The following is an 11,135-nucleotide window of genomic DNA, read 5'->3' on the forward strand; positions in this document are numbered from 1 at the left end:
AACCATGGCCCAGCTCTCCAAGTGAAGAAGGCAGGAAGGACCACAGGAAGCTGAAAGTTTGCAACTGGGTAAAACTACATGGTCACAGTGTGATCACAGGTAATGCAACTTGTTTCCTAAGGTTCAAGGTTACAAGACATGAGAAGTCATTGCAGAGAAGATAATTTAGAATTACCCTCTGCTAATTTTAAAGAAGCGGTAGGGAGGTGACTATGGGGGATGGTTTATGCTGAATTTAAAGAGAGGCACAGACCCTGGGCTGTGTGGGTGGAGCCTCACAAGACTGCATATGGAGCAATGGCCAGAGATTCCGGGTTCTGGCACTCAGCTGTGCAGGTCCAAAGAGTGGATTTTGCCTGTCCTGGCAGGCATGTAGGTTGCAGGACTAACCTGTGCTAACTACACCTTCAAAAGATTGATATAGCAAACAAAACACAAATTCACTTATTTGTAACAAGTATATAATAAGCCTTTCCAGTGACCTCCAAACTTGTTTCCTCAATCCCGCCCGTTATCAAGGTAACTGGGAGACCAAATTCATAATCAGAATGTTACTTGTTGAATGCAGATTCAGAACAAAAGAGCGGAAACACTTAGGGGGTGTTTCATCAGGTATCGGAAAAGCCTTCTGAGTGGGATGTACTTTCCAGGTGATCTGAACACGAGTAACCACCAGGAAAAGTATTAGATAATCAGCAACAAATTCTGAGGCCGTATCGCCCCTTTTCTAAACAAATGCGGATTACCTGTCTACCTCATTAACCCCAGACAGGGTTTCTTTAGATGGAGCACAATACGATTCTTACTGCTTTGTGTATAGCCAGTCATTTTTCTGAGCCTATACCTGTCCCTGATATTCTCAGCGTGTCATCACGGGCTCTCAGAGAGGGTTACGATGAGTCTCTTCACTTACGTCCTGATTCTTATTACCTCCCCGATGGAGTGATTTTCCAGTTCTGGGGGCACTTTCATGCGTGTGTGACAAGTTCCCTGAGCCTGTCTGGACGCAGGAGGATACCTCCCACTGCCTGGTTCAGCACCAATTATTCTGTTCATCTGTGGAATGTGCTTGTAACATGTTGTATTTATTTTGCCTGCACACATTCCTGCCTTCCTAGAGGAAGAGGTGAATAAATCACCCTGGCTTGCCTGCCAAGAAAGTAATTTTTTTCACCTTAGGTGGGCCGTCTGTTTCTCCGGACATAGCTCTGCTTTGACTAGAATTGAATACATCTTGTCCCAGGCATTTTGCCAGCTGTACCAAAAAAAAAAAAAAAAAAGCTGTAGGCTCCAGGAAATGAAGCAACTAAAAGTGGTTTCCTTGTGATGTCAAGTCTTTTTTTCTTTTTGAAATGCAACTTACGGAATTAACCTAAAGGAAATTGTGCATCACTGTCCATAGGGCTGGTTTACAGAGCGGCAGGAGGCCCAGATAACAACCAACCACGAATTTCCGAAGAATCAATCCGATTGAGGCATGTCGGTACATCTAGCACTGGGCCTACAAACGGAGGGGACAACTGAGTACGTGCTTTGGACCCAAACAGAGGGCCCCTAAGCTAAGGGCTCTTCTCTTAGATGTTTTTTGTTTGTTTGTTTGTTTATTTATCTTATTTATTTTTGGCTGCACTGGGGCCTCGTTGCTGTGCACGGGCTTTCTCTAGTTGCAGCGAGCAGGGGCTACTCTTCGTTGAGGTGCACAGGCTTCTCATTGCGGTGGCTTCTCTTGTTGCGGAGCACGGGCTCTAGGCACGCGGGCTTCAGTAGTTGTGGCTCGCAGGCTCTAGGCACGCTGGCTCAGTAGCTGTGACACAGGGGCTTAGTTGCTCTGCAGCATGTGGGATCTTCCTGGACCAGGGCTCGAACCCATATCCCCTGCATTGGCAGGCGGATTCTCAACCACTGCGCCACCAGGGAAGCCTGGTGTTCACCCTGGATGAACATCCAGGTCACCTATGGAGTTTTCAGTATTCATGCCTTGGTCCCACCCAAATGGCTGCTTCTGATGCCCACGTGTGTTGAGCAAAACGTCCTTAACCCATTGGGGATTAAAGACCTCTTCTTAAGCTACCAAGCTATTGGGGAAAAAATAACCCAGAGTAGAAAGAGTGTCAAAATATTTAGGCTGCACAACAAAATTAATAATCAAGAAAATGAAATGACAACCCACAGAATGGGAAAAAACATTTGCAAATCATACACCTGATAGGGGGTTAATATCTAAAATATATAGAGAACTCATACAACTCAACAGCAAAAAAACCCCAAATAATCCAATTATTATAGTTCCTTAAAAATGGAACTACCATACGATCCAGCAATTCCACTTCTGGGTATATATCCGAAGGGAACGAAAACACTATGTTGAAGAAATATCTGTACCCCTATGTTCATAGCATCATTATTTACAATAGCCAAAACGTGGAAACAACTGAGGTGACCACTGAAAGATGAAGGAATAAAGAAGTTTTGGTATATACGTACAATGGAATAATCAGCCATAAGAAAGAAGAAAATCCTGCCGTTTGCAAAATGTGGATAGAACTTGAAGGCATTGTGCTAAGTGAAATAAGTCAGACAGGGAAGGACAAGTACTGTATGATCTCACTTACATGTGGAATCTTGAAAAGAAAAACGGCATAGAAAAAGAGATCAGATTTGTGGTTACCAAAGTACCAAAGGCAGCAGGAGCAGGGGATGGAATAAGATTGGTCAAAGGTGCAAACTTCCATTTATAAGATAAATAAGCCCTGGGGATGTGACGTACATCAGGGTGACGACAGTTAACACTGCTGTATGGTATATTTGAAAGTTAAGAGGGTAGATCCTAAGAGTTCTCATCACAAGAAGAAAAACTTCTAAAAAAAAAACAAAGAAGAGAAACTTCTTTATCTATATGAGATGTAATGTTTACTAAACTTATTGTGATAAGCTTTTCACAATATATGTATGTCAAACCATTACGCTGAACACCTTAACTTTATACAGTGCTGTACGTCAATTATTTCTCATTAAAACTGGGGGAAAACGTACAGGCTTAATCCAGAAGATGGTGAGCTGTGTGGGCAACAGTCAGCTGCCGGGGTAGATGCTAGGGTTACTGTCTGGTATGGTTTCAGAGACTCAGGGTGCAGTGAGGAGCAAGTCACGAAGAGAATAAGGCAGCTCAGCCTGACAACTGTGGGCCCATCCGGCCAGTGGAGGGGGCCTTCTGCTTCAGCTCAGAGACAGAGCACCCAAAGGGCAATACTACCTGAGGGATGGTTCCAGGAATCAACAAATCAACGTGGGAGCCACTGTACGGAGGTGAGAGACAGAGGAGGAAATGGTAGGTACCGTGAGACAGAAGGGGAGGGTTTGCGGCCTAGCCCTAACACATGCATAAGACTTCGGGACTCTCTGAACCACTCAGAAGGGACGGGGCCAGGGTTGATATTCAGCCTGCATGCACTGGCATGGTGTTCCTGCAGGTTATCACACAGAACTACAGTCCTGAAGGCTGGTAAACAGCTGAGGTTAGACCACGCATCACCGAATGACATCATCCAGTGGCCACCGAGCAGGTGGCAATGGGACTTGGGACGGGTGCACCTGGACGCTGGTGCATGAGCCGAGCAGGCCAAGGTGGTAGCAGAGCGGACGCAGTCCCTGTCTGACCTCAGGAGGGGCCCAGGGGGGCAGAAGTGGAGGGACAGGCTGGCTGGGGCAGTGCTGTAGGTGAGGGTGGAAGCAAAGGCCCTCCAGGTACGGGCTCCGTGAGATGCGCCAGCATCCAGAACATGAGGGACAGCCCGCCTGGTCACTCTCCCACTGCAGCCATGCCTGGCCCCAGGTCTAATGACCATCAAGTTCACAGGGAAGGCATCGGGAGAGCTCGTTTCCTCTGCAGAATCATAGCTTAGAGACGGGCAGCGTCCAGCTTCATGAGAGCTTATCAAACATAAGACCACCCAGTAATTTCTAAACATCAATAACGATTTAGAAATATTTAGAATGATTGGATGACCATTTTAATTTATACCACAGAGTTAGCAGCTTCAGAATGAGTTTAGTTTAGTTGAGAGAATAAAAATGGAATTTTTTTTAAAGATTTTTTGATGTGGACCATTTTTAAAGTCTTTATTGAACTTGTAACAATATTGCTTGTTTTATGTTTTAGTTTTTGGGCCCCGAGGCATGTGGGATCTTAGCTCCCCAACCAAGGATCAAACCTGCAACCCCCTGCATTGAAAAGTGAAGTCTTAACCACTGGACCGCCAGGGAAGTCCCCAAAAGGGAATATTTTAGGTTTTTACTTACATAATGATTTATTTATATACATCTGTTTATAAAACTTACGTTGCCATACAGCTTGTTAAACACACTGCCTGTCATCCTTAGACGGGGCAACGCAGGGTTGGGGGGATAGTGATTCAGCTGGTAGAGCTTGAAATGGCTTCATTGCACCCCTGCCCCCGCCATGCCAGGTTGGTCTGACTTGGGTAGATATGGGTTTCATCTGACTGACAAATCAAACATTATTTTCCATGTGTTGCTGAGGACTGGGCCTACCAAACCCAGTCAGGATTTCCCAGTCACTGCTACTCTCACACTTCCTGAACCTTCACAAGGATCTGACCTGCAGTGCAAGGCACAAACTATGCAAAGGAAACAATGTGTTAGGTTTCTAGTAACTTTGCCAGGACAGAGAAGGCCAGAAGTTCAATGTTTAACACATAGTTATTGAACATTTAAACTGGGCCAGGCAGAGTCTAGGCACTGAGGATATATAGTAAAATGGACGAAAATCCCTATACCCAGTGCCAACAAGTGATTGCAGGGGGTTATTATTCAAAGGTCAAGGATGGATGGACAGAGCCAAGGAGAAGGCTGTGATCTCAGCTCAGCACCCTCTCCTCTGCCCTCCTTGGGTTGGAGTTATTAGAACATTGTGATTAGTGCCACAGACCTGTGGGGCTAGTCTACCCTGAGACAGTCAAGCAATCATAAGGGCAGGTACCAGGAAAGAGCCCCTGCCCCAAACTGACTGCTCCTTTGTTATGATTCAGTATCTAAAATTCTGCCATTCGAGAAGCATTTTCCAACCAGTGTTCCTTGCAATCTAGTCCTTCAGGATTCTTAGTTTAAAAGAAATTTTTTTCAGTAGTTAAACAAGTTTGGCAAACACCTGAGCTCTTGGTGAGTCCCAATGAATGGTGTATTAATCTGTATGATCTCCACTGGTTTTGGATTCAAAACTTGGGCATCTCTCTTTATTTTTCCAAGTATTTGCTTAAGCCTCCATCCCTCTACATTGTAGGTAATTCAGTATCTCTCTCTTTAGGACTCTTCATTCCCCAAATTGTCCAGGAACCTGGGAACTTAGTCCAAAGGGAGTAGTCTTGTTTCAAAGTTCCAGGGGGAAGGAACTGATCAGTCTATAAAAAGTCCTGATTTTACAAAAACACCATGGTACTGGCACAAAAACACACATATGGATCAATGGAACAGAGTAGAGATCCCAGAAATAAACCCACACACCTATGGTCAGTTAATCTTAACAAAGGAGGCAAGAATATACACTGGAGAAAAGACAGTCTCTTCAGCAAGTGGCATTGGGAAAGCTGGACAGCCTCATGTAAATCAATGAAGTTAGAATGCTCCCCCAAACCATGCATAAAAATAAACTGACAATGGCTTAAAGACTTAAATATAAGACAGGATACCATAAAACTCCTAGAAAAGAACATAGGCAAAACATTCTCTGACATAAATCATACCAAATGTTTTCTAAGCTCAGTCTCCTAAGGCAATAGATATAAGCAAAAATAAACAAATGGGACCTAATCAAACTTACAAGCTTTTTCACAGTAAAGGAAACCATAAACAAAGTGAAAAGACAACCTACGGACTGGGAGAAAATATTTGCAAACAATGCAACCGACAAAGGATTAATTTCCAAAATATACAAAGAGCTCATATAACTTAACAATTAAAAAACAAACAACCCAATCAAAAAATGGGCAGAAGACCTAAATAGATTTTTCTCCAAAGAAGACATATGGATGGCCAATAGGCATATGAAAAGATGCTCAATATCTCGCAAATCAAAACTACAATGAGGTATCATCTCACACCAATCAGAATGGCTATCATAAAAAGTCTACAAATAATAAACGCTGGAGAGGGTGTAGTGAAAAGGGAACCCTCCTACACTGTTGGTGGGAATGTAAATTGGTGCAGCCACTATGGAGAACAGTATGGAGGTTCCTTAAAAAACTACAAATAGAACTACCATATGTTCCAGCAATCCCCCTCCTGGGCATATATCCAAACAAAACTATAATTCAAAAAAAACTGCATCCCAATGTTCACTGCAGCACTATTTACAATAGCCAAGACATGGAAACAACCTAAATGTCCATTTACAGATGAATGGATAAAGAAGATGTAGTGTATGTACAATGGAATACTACTCAGTTATAAAAAAGAATGAAATAATGCCATTTGTAGCAACATGGATGGATCTGGAGATTATCATACTAAGTGAAGTAAGTCAGACAGAGAAAGACAAATATCATATGGTATCACTTATATGTGGAATCTAAAATATGATACAAGTGAACTTATTTACAAAACAGAAGCAGACTCACAAACATAGAAAACAAACTTATGGTTACCAAAGTGTGGGGAGGGATAAATTAGGAGTTTTGGATTAGCAGATGCAAACTAGTACATATAGGATGGATAAACAGCAAGGTCCTACTGTACAGCACAGGGAACTATACTCAATATCCTGTGATAAACCATAATGGAAAAGAATATGAAAAAGAATGCATAAATATGTATAACTGAATCACTTTGCTGCACAGCAGAAATTAACACAACATTGTAAATCAACCATACTTCAATAAAATAGATTAAAAAAAAGAAAACAAAATTATGGTTACCAAGGTGGGGTATAAAGTAGGGATTTGGGACTAGCATATACAAACTACTATATATAAAATAGATAAACAACAAGGTCCTACTGTATAGCACAGGTAACTATATTCAATATCTTGTAATAAACCATAATGGAAAAGGATATGAAAAAGAATATATATATATATATATCTGAATCACTTTGCTGTACACCAGAAACTAACACAGCATTGTAAATCAACTGTACTTCAATTTAAAAAGTTCTGATTTTAATCACTTCTACATAGTGTCCCTGTTGAAAACTGATTCTGACAGGCTCCAGTGAGCCCCTGTCCTGCTGTGAGGATGTCCTTTCTGCTTCAGAACCCTGTGCAGGCAGCAGGGTGGCCCTGAGGACACAGACTCCTAAGGCTTATTGGATTTATACTCACACAGTCAGCCACTGTTCCACAAACACGACCACTGTGCCAAGGTGCCCGGGTATAATTGGGTTTCTAAACACAGCTGCACACTGTTATCTAGAACACGCTGTTCCCCTACAGATCTCTAGGCTCTGGTGTTGAGCCTAAGCTCCTGACTCAGACTCCCTCTTTTTTCCTGGGGGAAGTTTAATGTTTATTCGCTACCAGGGACCCTCCATCAGGGCTATCTCAGCCCTTAGAAAGCTGAATCTCAGAAGGGAAGGGGACAGAGTGTCGATCCCTCTCCTCCTGGAGGATCCTTGGTAAGTTTAGTTTGGCACATCAGGGGGATACAGGGAAGAACAATCTCTGTAAATGTCCTTTCCCCAGAGACCTGTATATCAACTCACCTGTACTGGCATAATTGAGAGTATTCCGGGAACAAGGCAAGAAGATCTAGGGGCTCAATGTCTTGTTCCGTCTTGCTGTTTCTCCAGCTAAAAAATAAAAGAAACAAACATATTTTTTTTGTGAAAGAGAGGTAGAAGATTTTTCCCTGTTATAATTTTGTATATTAAAGGGGCATAGTCTACCTATAAAAGCCCCCATCAAATGGATCATAAGGTATGCTCTGCTTCAGAGAAAATCAAACTCCCAAGAATCCTCTCATGAATTTCTTCCACTGAATTAAAGCCCTAACCACCCCACCCCCCGAGCTTCTTGGGAAGCCAGTCCTCACCTCTGAGCAAGTCAGGCTCCTAGTGGAGAAATCTCTGAAACTTTTAGGTCAGGGAAGAAAATCCCAGCATTTGCCAACATAGTTTGGACTCATTAATTTTCTGACACTAAAAAGCCTCTAATTTCTACGGAGAAGAGAAACACACTGAACAAGTATGATAGTCTTAAGCCTCTCATTCTCACTGATACTTGGCCTTCCCCATTTTCTGAAATATTTTACATTGAGTAACTTAAGACACAAAATAAAACATAGCATACACTGTTTCTTTTGAAAATTAATTAATCTGTTCGGCCGCGTTGGGTGTTTTGTTGCTGCGCGTGGGCTTTTCTCTAGTTGTGGCGAGCAGGGGTTACTCTTCATTGTGGTGTACAGGCTTCTCATTGCAGTGGCTTCTCTTGTAGCGGAGCACAGGCTCTAGGCACACGGGCTTCAGTAGTTGTGGCAGGTGGGCTCAGCAGTTGTGGCTCGCGGGCTCTAGAGTGCAGGCTCAGGAGTTGTGGCACACGGGCTTAGTTGCTCCGCTGCATGTGGGATCTTTCTGGACCAGAGCTCGGACCTGTGTCCCCTGTATTGGCAGGGGAGTTCTTAACCACTGAGCCACCAGGGAAGCCCAGCATACACTGCTGAAGCTTTCCTGATGCAGGATATTTTACACTTCAGCCTTGCTGGTCCAATCAGCACAAGTCACTCGGATTCTGTGGGAAAATGCAGTGAAAGTTCTGTAAGGTGGTAACAATGTGGGGACAATTTTTGCTACTTCATCCTCAAAGGAGCCTCGTTTGGAATATTAGTGATAAAAGCAAAGACTAACTTGCCAAGGACAGAAGACAGTGTTATAGAAAGGCTTTCTTTTGGTAGAATTGTTATCATGTTTTAGGCTAATTTTAGTGGCTATATTTGCCTCCCACTCTAGTACATGCCCACATCCTATGAAACAGTAAGTGATGTTTTAACAGGATTATAATATATGTAAAAACATATCATGTATTTAGAGATGAAATATCCAGGGAAAATATTTCCATAGCTTACTATTTCTTGGCATTTCCTGTGTCCTATCTGATATGTATATATACAAAGGGAACTTCAACTTGCAAATGCTTCTATTTGGATTTCCAAATATGCAATTTTTAACATGTTTTATTAGTGACAGAGCAATAAAGGAACAACTTTGCAGCTAATTTAACACCTATAAATTTCCCTGCAGTGTAAAAGAAATGGCCTCGGCAGACCACGTGTCTGCTCATATTTCAAAGAATATTAAATGTAAATACTTCTAAAATGCCCTATAGTTAGAGTTCTCTTATTCCATAAAACACTTACAGGTTCATTGTTTATACTTTTATAAAAAATGGTACCTGATTCTGAACAGACTTATTATGTGAAAATTATTTTTTAAATAGCTATATTTGAGAAGTCATATAAAAGCTAGATAATTACAAATCAACAATTAAAATCAACCTGAAAAATGTTAAAAAGACATTGATCAAAAAATTCGAAAACGTATGTCAACATAAAACCTGCACATAAACCTTTATAGCACCTTTATAACTGTAAAAACTGTAAGCAACAAAGATGTCCTTCAACAGGTAAAAGGATGAACAAACTGTGGTATATCAGTATCACGGAAAATTATTCAGTGATAAAAAGAAATAAACTATTGAACTCTAAAAACACGTGAATGACTCAAACATTTATTGCTAAGTGAAAGAAGCCAGTCTATACAGGCTACATTCTATATGTTTCCAATTATATTATAGCCTGAAAAAGGTAAAACTATAGAAATGGTAAAAAGATCAATAACTGCCAGAGTTCCAGGCGGGGGAGGACAGATTAGGTGAAGTCCAGGAGATATTTTAGGGCAGTGAGACTATTCTGTATCATAATGTAATAGTGGATAGTTAACACTATGGACTTGTCAAAACCCATAGACCTTTACAGCACGAAGACTGATCCTTAATGCATGCATGATAAAAAAAACTATAGTTAAGAGGTTGGGGTATCGCAGGATGGAATGCAGAATGTGATAGAACAATCTAACTGTATTACAAATGCACAAAACAACCTCACTGGAGCCTGGGGTAGAGGGAAAGGTGCTGACCTGAGCAACTTTGTAAATGGAGCCTATAAAACTGAGGGCAAAAGACACTGCACATAAGCACCGTGTCCTAGTTGATAAAATTATATATTGCAGGATACGGGTTAACAATTCTGACACTGCTGTACACAAATGCTGGAACAGAACAACTAAATGAGTGGCAGATGGTGGGGACAGGAGAGGGAGGTTACCCATCAGCAAGGGGAGAAGGTCAGAACAGTTCATCTAGAAACAGATTAGAGTTGGAGATGTCAACATAAACTCATGTGTAGCTTGATATAAATATAATGGTTACATAGAGAAATACCTACAGATGTGTGCACATAGATTACTATATGCACCTATATTTCCCAGCTCCATCAGCAGAGAGGGCCCAGAAGTTATGACACTCCAGAGGCAGTGAGTCCATCTAGTGCCTGGGTCTGCGTTTCCAATCCATTCTCCAATAAAAGGAACCAGCATTCCTTGAGGACATGGCTGATTCTAGGACTGGGACAGGAAATATACAAGATGAGCTTGGAGCTTCTTGTAGTGTGAGACAGTAAGAAAATGTTGGGGGAAAAAAACTAATACCTGATGACAGTTTATATCAAAAGGACACAGGAGAAAACTAAAAGGACTCCCAACAGCCAAGGCTGGAACAATTTGAGCAACAAAATAACATTTTTAAAGTACTATTGGAGGGAATTCCCTGACAGTCCAGTGCTTACGACTCCACTCTTTCACTGCCGAGGGCATGGGTTCAATCCCTGGTCGGGGAACTAAGATCCCGCAAGCCAAACAGCCAGCCAAAAAAAAAAAAAAAGAAGGTACTATTGGATTATAATCCAAAGTATAAAATAAAATATCCATGAGTTCATACTGATATGAATAAATGAGGGAGAATAGACACATCTCATGTGCAGAAGAATTCCAAAAACTGTTCGCAGATACTCAAGGAGGTGGAGCATATCCTGACTCCTCGGGTGTGGGCTGAACAGGCTGACTTCCTTCCAAA

The 11,135-nt window shown here is 41.9% G+C and overlaps 1 protein-coding gene across 12 annotated transcripts in view; it reads right to left on the reverse strand.

Moving 5' to 3' along the window:
• Positions 1–11,135, reverse strand: part of SAP30 (Sin3A associated protein 30) — a 115,647-nt gene that overhangs the window by 61,858 nt on the left and 42,654 nt on the right. For 5 of the 12 annotated variants that reach the window (XM_070045827.1, XM_070045826.1, XM_070045822.1 and 2 more), the window contains 3 exons: positions 10,446–10,627; positions 8,301–8,738; positions 7,715–7,801 (listed from right to left, as the gene is read on the reverse strand). The gene's annotated coding sequence lies outside the window, so the exon portion shown is untranslated. The remainder of the gene's footprint in view (positions 1–7,714; positions 7,802–8,300; positions 8,739–10,445; positions 10,628–11,135) is intronic. The other 7 variants (XM_070045828.1, XM_070045829.1, XM_070045824.1 and 4 more) reach the window with 4 other exon arrangements.

Source organism: Globicephala melas, chromosome 6 (assembly GCF_963455315.2).
Source record: "Globicephala melas chromosome 6, mGloMel1.2, whole genome shotgun sequence".
Lineage (NCBI taxonomy): Eukaryota > Metazoa > Chordata > Mammalia > Artiodactyla > Delphinidae > Globicephala > Globicephala melas.